This window comes from Acomys russatus, chromosome 17 (genome assembly GCF_903995435.1).
Source record: "Acomys russatus chromosome 17, mAcoRus1.1, whole genome shotgun sequence".
Lineage (NCBI taxonomy): Eukaryota > Metazoa > Chordata > Mammalia > Rodentia > Muridae > Acomys > Acomys russatus.
In genome coordinates this window covers 3,404,343-3,417,523 of record NC_067153.1, presented here as the reverse complement: position 1 = coordinate 3,417,523, position 13,181 = coordinate 3,404,343, and positions in this window count along the sequence as shown.

Below are 13,181 nucleotides of genomic sequence, written 5' to 3'. Positions count from 1 at the left end.
TTGTGGCTTGTGACTAAATTCGAACACTAACAACTATTTGTGAGACTATGTGGGCCTGGGCTACATCGTCAGGTCAAGGCCATCTGGACTACAAGGAAGATATTGTCTCAAAAAAGACCAAGATATGGGCTGGAGAGATGGCTCAGAGGTTAAGAGCACTGACTGCTCCTCCAGAGGTCCTGAGTTCAGTTCCCAGCAACCACATGGTGGCTCACAATCATCTGTAATGAGATCTGATACCTCATCTAGCCTGCAGGTGTACATGCAGGCAGAGCACTGTATACATAATAATAAATAAATAAATATTTTTTAAAAAGACCAAGATAATGCATAGAAATCAATAGAGGAAGGAGCAGGTTCTCACCTCCCTATCTCCTTAGGGGGAGGATGTGGCAGAAAAGAAAACAGGCAGAGAACCAGGAGCCTACTGGGCACTGGAAGCTGGTGGAAAACTGAAGCGTAGCCTGAGTGAAAGCCTGTGAGAAACCAAGCATCAGCCAGAGCGATGCCTGCGGAGTGAAGGTGAGGAAGAAGGCTGAGGAGAGTGCAATGACCCGTTCAAACACCAGGAGACTAAACCAAGTCAGGACTGAGCATCCATCATCGAACTTGGCTACTAGGAGGCCTTCGGTAGCCCTCCAAAAGCAAGCACACCAAATGGAAGGCTCACTTGGGCTTCAGCAGCAGAGGACCAAACAGATGACGGACAAAAGACCAGCCTCCAGTTTAGATGACTCCTCCCTGAAGATGCTAGAAAGAAATGGGACTGGGCTGTAACGAACTCTTAGAGTATATATTGAGTGCAGAAAACAAAACAAAACAAAACAAAACAAACAAACAAACAAACAAAAAACAACTGGCTTGTTCATCTTGAATGTCTGGAAGTGAATGCAGCCTTGGCACATGGCGAACAATTAATAAATGGTAGCAGTGTAAAAGCCAGAGAGAAGATACCCGCTCCCGTCGAGACCTCACCATCCAGGAAGGAAAGAAACAAATAGAGCAGGATTGCATGATGAAAAGATGAGGCTTGTTAGGACAGGTGACTGTGTTTTTAAAGTTTTTATGTCACTTTTATGGAGTCACGAGTCTTGGTGAACAGCCATCCTCCTCACCCACCAGTGTTCCCTTCCTTTAGCCTTAGTCCTGTAATCACTGATCTCTGCTTCTGTAACTGACTTTTTCAGAATGTCACATGAATGTCATTCAAGCAGAAATCTTTTTGCTTGATAGCCAAGCCGGAGCCTTTTGTGTTTGGCATATTTCATTTAACATAATGCTTTTGAGATGCACCCGCGTTGTAGCAAGTAGCTTATTCTGCTTGACTGCTGAGATGCAGCTCACTGTATAGCTCCATCACAATTTATTTCTCACTTGCTGGATGTTCGGGTTACTTCCAATTTGGAACCATTTTAATTTGTATGAGAGTCTCTGTGTGTGGGCATACATTTTTGTTTCTATTAGTGAGTCCTGGGGAGTGGAGTTGCTAGACATACATTGATTTTTCATAAGAAAGCTGCTAACCTTTTCCCAAGTGTGCACGTGAGCGTGTGTGTGTATGTGAGTGTGTGCGCGTGCGTGCGCGCGCGCACACACACGCACACACACACACACACACACACACACACAGAGCCAAGATGAACAGGACAGTCTGTCTCTGCCTTCAGTAATCTCGGAGGTTCCTTTTGCTTTGTATTTCCCCCTGAACTTAATATTGCCTTTAAAAAAGTTTAGCCTTTGGCTTTACATGGTAGGTAACTGACACTCAGTGGAAACTGAACTCTTGAGTTTTTAACTTGGATTTTCTGGGTTAGCGCATGTAGAGTGAGACTCCTTCACAATCTGGGAGCCTCAGCTGTGAGAGCACAGTGAGTGCTCTACACTGTACTGTGCTGCTGCTTTCTTTCTGCATACAGATGTTCGGTAAATTACAGGGCTGTCCTGCACCTCATTGTAAGATAGGCTTTGTGTCAAACCGTTCCAACCAGCCACAATAAGCTCAGATCGGTGTTCTGAGAATGCTTACGATGAATCTGGCTAAGCTATGGTGCCTGGCAGGTTGAGAATGGGAATTTCGGTTACACTTTTGTTGGTCCATGATACCTGTAGGTGGAGGAGCACCTGCAGGGCCATGCCTTCTTGCAGCTTTTACTGCACATCCCACTGCATATGCATCCTGCTGAGCGCACTGATGGTTCCTCGTCTGCTTGCTTGCCCGTTTGCAGTAAGTGTCTGTTCAAATCTTCAGCATGTTTTAAAAATGCCATTGAGTTCTTATTATTGGATTGTGAGAGACTTAAATTTTTTAATTAAAAAAAAATTTTTTTTTTTAGAGACAGGGTTTCTCTGTGTAGCCTTGAGTGTCCTTGACTCGCTTTGTAGACCAGGTTGGTCTTGAACTCACGGAGATCTGCCTGCCTCTGCCTCCCTGAGTGCTAAGATTGCCAGCTTAAAATTTTTTTCATTCTCGTTTGTGGGTGCTTTGTCTTCACGTATGTCTTTTTACCACATGCATGCCCGGTGCCCACAGAGATCAGAGCAGGGCATTGGATGGAGCTACAGATGTGTGTGAGCTGTCATGCTGGTTCTGGGAGTCAACCTTGGGCCTTCTGAAAGAGGAACAAGTACTCTAACCCACCAAGCCATCTCTCCAGCCCCAGACTGAAAGTCTTTACACATCCAGAATCATCATCGTCATCATCATCCAGGTGTTTTTCAAACATTTTCCTCCAGTCTATAGCTTGCCTTTCTATTTTCTCTAGAGTCCTTTGAAGAAGTTTAACATTTTTGGTAAAGTCTAATCTCTCTTTTTCTTTTATGATTCATACTTTGACATTCTATCTCAAAAATCATTGCCTACTTCCAGGCTCTCCGGTTTTCTCTAAAAGGTTTGTGTTTTGCAGTTAGGTCTATGGCACCTGAGATTTGACATGCAAAGGGGGTGGAAGATTAGAAAATGGTTCTATTGAGATAGAGCGCAGTGGAAGAGACACGCTGAAGTGGGATTGATTACAAGAGAAGATTAGATCAGAACAGAGAGTCACCATGAGAAAAATTAGTCCCTCCTCACCCTGACCCAAAAGGGGAAGTAGAGTCTAAGAGTAGAAAGTTAAATGCTGTCCCACCAACAAAATATTCTGATTACGGGAAGGAACAAGGCTGGGAAAGAGGTTGGAGAAGGGCAATCACAGATAAATGGAAGGCAGATGAGGTTAAAGAGCCAGGAAGTCTGGGCCCTCTGGAGCTGTAACCATTCCAACCTAGACGTAGGCATCGGTGTCTCTAACACAGCACTGAGGGAGCCCAACAGAAGGAGGGCCTGAGAGGAAGCCAAGGAGCAAGGATTCCGGAGAGACTGGTGAGGGCTTCAGACCTGGTTAGCCAGTAAAGGAAGTGAGCAGAGAAGGAACAGACGCGACAGGGTGACAAAGGACTGTGGGAACTAGGGGTCCCAGTGAAGTTCCAGGGCTAACCTCCAATCCAGTGATTAATCTATGCTTTTGACTCGTAGGATCAAATTATATAATCTGTGTATATTTATGAACATTTGGTTGTAAAAAAAAAATAATTTAATGCATGCAAATAAAAGTGACTTAAGCAATAGAGATTAGTTTGGGCATCTTTCTTTCTAAACAAGAGACCCAGAAGTAGGAAGCAATGTTCTATCAGGATTCGGGAGCAATCTATCTGCCACTCTCTTGATTTACCTTCCCTGTTACAAAGTCGCCATCAAAATACCAAGCATTGTATCTTTTTAAAAGTAATTAATGGTCCCCCTCAGGCACCATCATAGGGGAGGGGAGTAAGGGGAAAATGGGAGGGAGGGAGGAATGGGAGGATACAAGGGCTGGGATAACCATTGAGATATAACAAGAATAAATTAATAAAATATATTAAAAAATAAAAGTAATTCTTCTGCATTGTATCTTTTTAATCTCTTAAATTTATTTATTTTTATAATATATTTTATTAATTTATTCATATTATATCTCAATTGTTATCCCATCCCTTGTATACCCCCCTCCCTCCCATTTTCCCCTTCCTCCCCTCCCCTATGACTGTGCCTGAGGGGGACCTCCTCCCCATGTATATGCTCATAGGGTATCAAGTCTCTTTTTGGTAGCCTGCTATCCTTCCTCTGAATGCCACCAGGCCTCCCTGTCCAGGGGACATGGTCAGATATGGGGCACCAGAGTTCGTGTGAAAGTCAGTCCCCACTCTCCACTCAACTGTGGAGAATGCCCTGTCCATTGGCTAGATCTGGGTAGATGTTCGAAGTTTACTGCACGTATTGTCCTTGGTTGGTGCCCTAGTTTGAACAGGACCCCTGGGCCCAGATCTGTCCATCATAATGTTCTTCTTGTAGGTTTCTAGGATCCTCTGGATCCTTCTATTTCCCCATTCTCCCATGTTTCTCTCACCTAGAATCCCAATAGGATGTCCTCCCCTCTGTCCCACTTTCCTGGTAAATGAAGACTTTCATGGGACATGCCCCTTGGGCTAGGGTCCAGATATAAGTGAGTATATACCATTTGACTCTTTCTGCTTCTTGGTTAACTCACTCATTATGATAATTTCTAGTTCAATCCATTTGCCCACAAATTTCGGGAATCCCTTCTTTTTAATAGCTGAGTAGTATTCCATAGTGTAAATGTACCACAGTTTCTTTGTCCATTCTTCTACTGAGGGACACTTAGGCTGTTTCCATGTTCTGGCTATTATGAATAAGGCTACTATGAACATGGGTGAGCAAATGTTCTTGTTGTGTGCTGGAGCATATTCTGGGTATATTCTAAGGAGTGGAATAGCTGGGTCTTGAGGAAGCCCTATTCCCAGTTTTCTGAGATAGCATCAGATAGAGTTCCAAAGTGGCTGTACTAGTTTGCATTCCCACCAGCAATGAAGGAGTGTTCCTCTCTCTCCACATCCTCACCAGCACGTGGTGTCACTTGAATTTTTGATCTTAGCCATTCTGATGGGTGTAAGATGGAATCTCAGAGTTGTTTTGATTTGTATTTCCCTGATGACGAAGGAGGTTGAACATTTCTTCAAGTGTTTCTCAGCCATTCAATATTCCTCTGTTGAGAATTCTCTGTTTAGTTCTGAGGCCCATTTTTTAACTGGGTTATTTGGTTTGGTGGTGTTTAATTCCTTGAGTTCTTTTATATTAGAGCTAAAACAATTTTGTACAATAAAAGATCCTCCTGAAGAATCTCCATACCTGATCTCAAGCTGTATTATAAAGCAACAGTAATTAAAACAGCATGGTACTGGCACAACAATGGGCTGGTTGGTCAGTGGAATTGAATTGAAGACCCAGATATGAATCCACACAAATATGGTCACTTGATTTTTGACAAAGAAGCCAAATCTATTCAATGGGTAAAGGATAGCATCTTCAACAAATCGTGCTGGTCTAGCTGGATGTCTATGTGTAAAAAAAAAATGCAATTGGACCCATATTTGTCACTATGCACAAAACTCAAGTCCAAGTGGATCAAAGACCTCAACATAAAACCAGAGACAGTAAATCAGTTAGAAGAAAACATGGGGAAAAGCCTGGGACACATTGGCACAGGAGACAACTTCTTGAACAGAACTCCAACAGCCAAGGCATTTAGGTCAACAATCAATAAATGGGACCTCATGAGACTGAGAAGCTTCTGTAAGGCAGGAGACACTGTCAACAGAACAAAGTGACAGCCTACAGATTGGGAAAAGATCTTCATCAACCCTACATCTGACAAAGGTCTAATATCCAAAATATATAAAGAATGCATTGTATCTTTTAATGGCCACATTCAAAGGGGCTAATCCTCCTCCTCTCTCTCTCTCTCTCTCCTCTCTCTCTCTCTCTCTCTCTCTCCTCTCTCTCTCTCTCTCTCTCTCTCCTCTCTCTCTCTCTCTCTCTCTCTCTCTCTCTCTCTCTCTCTCGTAACAGGGGGAAATCTTCCCAGATGTCTTCTGTGCACTGATTTTCCTCAGTTCCCATTGGCCAAGACTGAGTCGTTCGTTCATAGCACCGTGCAAGACTAGGAAGCATATAGCATGCCTTCTCATTCCAGTGGGAAGTGGTCCTAGCAGTGTCCAACACATGATACTTTTAGAAACCATGTATGACCTTAGCATGTCAAAGCTCCCCAACATAAAAGGACCTCACATGCAGTCCCTTACCCTCAACACAGCACTGACATTGACAAAAATTGCCTCCTGGTGTTTTCCAGAATATTTTACAAGGAGGAATCAAAGAATTCATTGCATTTGGAGCCTGGGGATATAGCTTAGTGGTCCATTCCCCAGAACTACAGAGAGAGACAGAGACAGAGAAAGGGTGGCAGGGGCCAACAGTTAAGAGTGTGCACTGCTCTTCCAGAGGACCCAAATTTGGGTCCCAGAACCCATGTCAGGGAGCTAACAACTGTCTGCAACTTCTGCTCCAGGGAAACTGATGTCTCTGGCCTTTGAAGGCACTTAAACTCATGTGCACAAATCCACATACATACACAAAATCAAAAATAAAAATAAGGGGACTGGAGAGAAAAGTCAGTGGTGAAGAGGAACTTGCTGCTTTCACAGAAGACTCGGGTGGTTCCCAGCACGCAGTTGGTGGCTCACAACTGCCTGTAATTCCAGCTCCAGGAGATCTGACACCCTCTTCTGACCTGTTCAGGTCACACATGTGGTACACATACACACATACAGGCAACATACGAAATTAATTAATTAAATCTTTATTATGTTTGGCTTTCATAAACACTATAGTTTTACAAAGAAAAATGAGTAACGGAGTCCCAAGCGGTGACAGGAAGAAATCAGAGGGGGAAATCGCCTTTCACCTGGATTATTATGAATGAAAACCAGGAGAGGAACTGTTGGTTCGCCTGGATAATCACGCTCCAGACAGTGGAAGTACAAACAATTCATGTGCTGCTAGAAGGGCTTTAAGGGCTGAATAAAGACTAACATGGACGTGAACAACAAAATATCCGCCATGTCACTATCAGCTCTGAAATCCAGAAATCACACTGGCCAAAATGTCAATCATTTCAGCCCCCACACAGCGTCTCCCAGTCTTTAGGCTCTTGTGCAAAAGGGCCTCTCCCTGTCCCTGTGTGCTTCCTGACCAGGTCATCTAACCATGGGCCGGCATTACCCAAACGGGGACACTTCCTCTCCTCAGACCCAAGGGCTGAACTGGACATGCTGGCATTGAGCATACGAGGTCATGAAGAGCCGGGTTTGGGCCAAGGTCACTCGCAACGTGAAGAGTTGACCTCCTCAGAAGCGGACAGTTCAAGTCTAAGGATGTAGCTCAGCTGATAAAGTACTGGCCGAGTTAGGATGCGCGGGCGGAGCCTTGGGTTGAAGCCTTGAGCACTGCATAAACCAGGCATTATGGTACACACTTACAATTCCAGCACCAAGGAGGTGGAGGCAGGAGGATCAGAAGTTCAAGGCTACCCTTAGCTATGTGGAGAGTTTTAAGGGCAGCCTGGGCTACATGAGACCTTGTGTCATTAAAAAACAAAACAACAACAACAACAACAAAAACCACCACACATTTCAGACACACATAATAGCCTGTAAGAGGAAAATGAAATAAGAGACAAGGAACACAAGCAGAGCAGTCAGCCAAGCTGTGTAATCACACGCGCTTTCTCTAGCTGGGCTGTTTGATGTCTTCAAATGAATTTCCTTCCCATTTCTTGGGCTGGCTCCACTGTGTTTTGATTCCTCAGAACCGAAGGGTACTTTGAGAAAGACAGTCATCGTTTGGATTAGAGCCCGGAGTTTAAAACTAAACAAGGAAGGCGTCCGAGCAGTCAAACGGAATCTTCAAAACATTATCAGATACCTGTCATGTGACACTAGACATCTGTTATCTCTCACTTACCTTTTATAACAGCGGCATTGAGATAATTTGCATACCCTGGGAACTCAGCCTGCTTTCATAGCCTATTTACTTTTACTTAAAACAAAAACAAAAACCAACAACAACCTCCCATCAGGCACCCAGACGTAGTGTCCAAGCTCCTGGGCAGCTTTCACAAAGAGTGGCCTGCAGAAGCTAGTACACCACAGCAGGAAAAGGGGGCAGTTGACAGCCTCACACAAAGGGGAAAAATAAAACTATACAGAGGGCCACAATGATTCTGAAGGAGTGTACCACTCTGGGCCCTTCTTCTAGATGTTTCCCTAAGGCTCCTTTGGTTCTGAGGGACAGCTCAAGTTACATCTAATCTTAGGGAAGGAGCTAGAGGCAAGGATGAGAATAGGCACTCCTGGGAATCCAGGAAGGCAAAAGCAGCAAGCACCAGAAAGAGCCAAGGCTATACCTCAGGATGGCATCAGGAACCCCAGGTTACCCCAGGACTTCAGCCTCTGCATTCACACCAGGAGCTGTTCCTTGTCACTCAGCTACTACCACTAGCCATCCCCCTCCCCTTTCTGGCTTGGTCAGTGTCTTTCAAAGGGTTCTCTGTCTGCCCGCCCCCAATGCGCTGCCTCTTTGCAGCAGGCAGACTGGCAGCTCAGCTTCAACCTGCGGAAGCATTGTAATTGGTCTGTGTGGTGTCCCATTGCAGGATGCACTTGGCAGTCCTCAGACCTTCGCCACGCCCCATTGCTCTCCCCACACCCCTCTCTCATTTCCACGGCTGTCTCACTGCCGAAGGAATCTGAGTGTGTGGCTCTGCCGTCTGTCCGCTAATCCCACAGCTTCTAAGCGTCACTATATCTAGTTTCCCACAATTTAGGATTGCTCTACCCCATTGGCTATCTCTTTACATTACATCAAAACCAAACCAAAACAAACCCCTCCCATTGCAAATCTGTAATTCTTCATTCAAAATTCCTTCACGGAGACTGCCAACCACATCTCCAGTGCCGGCTGAACATTTCCCACCTGGTCTTGTACAAAGCTGATCAGCCTATGGTTATGACTGCTTTGGGTCATGTGTTCTCTTTGCCCAATCGGCTAGGCTGGACAAGCAGCAAGGCTTATCTGGAACAGCACAGCTGTCTAGCACTGTTCAGCAGCGTGGGCAGTGCATTGCAGGAGCCAAAGGAGAGGGTACCGAGAGTTGTGTAGCCCAGAGAGTGAGAAAGACTCAACTCTACAGACCTGTAAACACTTTTGGGAACTAGGCTCCATCTCGCCTCTCCATACACTGAACACATATGATCCTAACACTAAGTCTTTTAACGGGGTCAAGTTGTGCTCAACATGTCTTCTTAAAGGATGCTGTGATGTACATAATAGTTTTTTAATTAATTTCCACCGAAAATGGCAAAGACTGGTATGATGGCTCAGCAGATATAGGCCATCCCAGTGACCCAAGTTCCATCTCTTCAGACCTACATAGAAGGCGAGAACTTTCACAAGTTGTCCTCTGATCTCCACTAGAGCACTGTAGCCCAAGCTCCAGTGCACACACAAGCACACACAAGCACACAAGCACACACAGACACACATACACACATATGTACATACACACATACATAAACACACATACACACATATACAAATATACTCACACATACACACATACACTCACATACACACACACTGCAATAGAAAAAAAAAACAAGATGAAAATACTGAAAGATGCTTAATATGCTCTCAGGTTCATTATTTTGAAAGTTAACTTGCTGAGGCTGGGGAGACGGCGCAGCAGTGGTTAAGAGCACTGGCTGCTCTTCCAGAGGACTCGGGATCAAACCATCTGTACCCTGACTCAGTTCCAGAAGATCTGATGTCCTCTTCTGACTTCTGAGGGCAACACGCGCACACACACACACACACACACACACACACACACACTATACTACACACACACACACACACACACACACACTACACACACACACACTGTACACACACACACAATACACACACATGCCCTGTTCACACATAAAATACAATTAACAAAAATTCTTTTAAAATAGAAAGTTAAGTTTTCTGTTCAATAGGAATAGTCTTGAAGCATAGTCTCCGCCCAGCTAGGTGGTGATACATGCCTGTCATCCCAGCATCCAAGAGGCCAATGCAGGAGCATCATGCGCTGGAGGCCAACCTGGGCTGCATTGGGAGTTCAAGGCCTAGTCTAATCTATGTAGAAAGATCCTAACTCAAACAGCAACAATTAAAAAAAAAAAAAAAAAGTAAACTGGGAGCTAGAGAGATGGCTCAGTGGCTAAGAGCATGTGCTCCTTCCAGAGGAAGCTCAGCTCCCTCCCAGCGCCCATGTGCGACAGCTCACAACTGTCTAACTCCAGCTCCTGACATTCTAACTCCTCTGGGTGCTTCAGGTGCTTGCATTCATGTGCACATACCTGCGTGCACACACACACACACCACACACAATACACACACAACACACACACACACAATACACATACACACACACGTAACTGAAAACAACAAAGGTAAATCTTTTTTTAAGTAACAAAGGGGAATATAATATTTTCTAGCTGCCATTTATCAGCCAGCAAATACTTGAGTGATTCGAAGCCCTGATTCCCCAATTCTCTTATTCATAAAATGAGGATGAGGATACGGTCTACCTGACCGGGTTGCCAGATTAAGCGAGAAAACACACATGAAGGGCGTCAAGATGACTCAGCGGCTAAAGGACACTGCTTCCAAGTCTGATGACCTGAGTTCAGTCTCCTGACCCCACATGATGGAAAGAACCAACTCCCAAAGGCTGTCCTTTGCCCTACACACATATACACACACACACACACACACACACACACACACACTACACACACACAACACACACAACACACACACATACACACTATGCACACAATACACACACACACAACACACACACAATACACACACACAATACACACATACATAAAAATAAGCAAGTAAATAAAACTTAATAAAAAAGAAAGCCCAAATGAAACATCAAGAACAGGTATGGTTCTCAGTGAAGGGCTAAAAGTTGGTAGCTTTCACTGTCGTTGTTGCTTTTGTTGTTGTGTGAAAATGGAGCTGTGTGAGACTGTATCCTCCTGATCGTGGTTGGGATATCTCTGTTCCTGTGCACCCTCTTTGTAATCACGGTCTTACCCTGAGCACAAGTTGGGTATTTCATTTTCAAACCAAGAAAAATGCTTCAGTTAGGCTCTTTTACATTGGTCACATTGCTACACTGATCACAGGGATCACACTGCCATGTTGGGGGTGTGTGAGGGTCTTCCAAATTTGTCTGAACGGGGCTGGCTTCTCTGCTGATTCACTTAACTCGGTGCCTACACAGAAAGGCAGTCCCAAGTGCAGACACTTGTCAATGTGAAAGTAAACACCTTTGAAAAGCAACAAAGGCCATAGCCGCTGCCAGAGGACTGAGCTAAGACAGTTTCTGGAGTCTCTGGACAGCTCTGGGGTGACTTCCTGCCTGGAAACGAGACAGGAAAGTGCTGAGTGGATGCAAGCCAGGGAGACTGGGGTCTGAAACCAGTGGGACTCGGGGAAGCCAACAGGATCACACAGCAAATTTTAGAACACGCTCCAGATCGATCTGACCTTAGACCAGAGGTTTTCAGATCTGTGGGGATCAAATGACCTTTTCATAGGGGTTGCCAAGGACCCTATTATGATTCATAGTAGCACCAAAATTACAGTTAGCTGTGAAGCAAAAAGGACTACAGCAGGAGGAACTGTATTAAAGGGTCACAGCGTTAGGAGGTGGAGAACCAGTCTGAGACTGTGTAAACATTGAGACTCAGAGGTGGGGCCAGGGAAGGGAGGTGCCAAGCAGGGGTGACAATAGCTTCCCAAATCTTACCGTAGACAGTCAAGACTGAGACCCCCTCTCATCTAGGGCTTTCTGTCATTTGCTTCTGCCATCAGGCACTTCTTCAAAGAGGGACTATCAGGTGAGGCAGGGGAAGGGAGAAAAGAAGACACTGCCCCCTCAAAGTGTGTGCGGACACGTGTGTGTGTGGGACACGTGTGTGTGTGTGTGTGTGTGTGTGTGTGTGTGTGTGTGTATGTGTTAATGCAGGTATCCACACAGGCTAGAGGGTCCCCTAGAGCCAGAGTTATAGGTGGCTGTGAAGGGGTCAGTGTGGCTTCTAGGACCCAAACTCCTGTCATTTGCAAGGGCAGAACATGCCTTTACCCACTGAGGCATCTTCCCAGCCCTCCATTTCTTCTCTTTGTTCTTACTGAGACAATCAGGGCCTCTCACTAAGCCTCATGAATTTGATCGGTCTGGCCAGCTAGCCGCAGCCATCCTTGGTCTGTGACTCCACAGTGCTGGAATTACTAGCTCACAAGGCCACACCCAGCTGTATTCAAATAGGGATGCTGGAGTCCAAATTTAGGTTCTCACACTTGGCAAGCCCTTGACCACCCAAGCTAGCCCCACAGCTTTTCTGTCTCTGTGTTGTTTTGATTGCAAGATTTATTTTTAGACTACACAGTACAGGAACAGTATAAAACTGGAGAAATAACAGAAGAGTAAAAAGTAGGAGACAATATTTGTAATCTCTAAACATGAGCACCTACTGCCTTAACGTATTTCTATTTTTCCATCTATTTATGGAGTTGCAATCTCATCACATGAGGAGCTTTGTATCCTGTTTTTAATATAAGGTACACATTTTCCCTTGTCGTTAAGAGTTTCTTCCTGTGGCCTTCCTGGTACAAATATGCATGTCTTACTTAGAAGACAATAGCTATCAAATGGCTTTTCAAATGGGCTTTCAGTTTCCCCAGCTAAGACAGCACTTATCTCTGCGCATTAATCTTCGACTGTTTTGATGGTTGCACCCATAGGATGGATTCCTAGAAATGCCATTACTGCATAAAGATTTAGAAACCTTAAGTCTCTTGCTACTAGGAACTTGCTTTCTGGATGTATCATCCAGCTTGTACCTGTTGCCAACATAGCATAACAGTGCCGTTTCAGACCTGCTAATTTTCTGGAATAAAAGACGAAATAGAAATACACAAATAATCTGAAGGACAATTTTATTATAATTTAAAAAAGGAAAAAGGCAAGCAGGCAAAGTGTTCATCTCTGAGTTTCCTGGAGGAGGGAGACAGAGAAGAGAGAGAGAGGAGGCCTTCCTTTTTGAGTCAGGCTTGGGGGTTCCGCACGCCACACATGGCAAAAGTGGGATAGCTGGGCCATGGTGGTGCTCACATCCGATCCCAG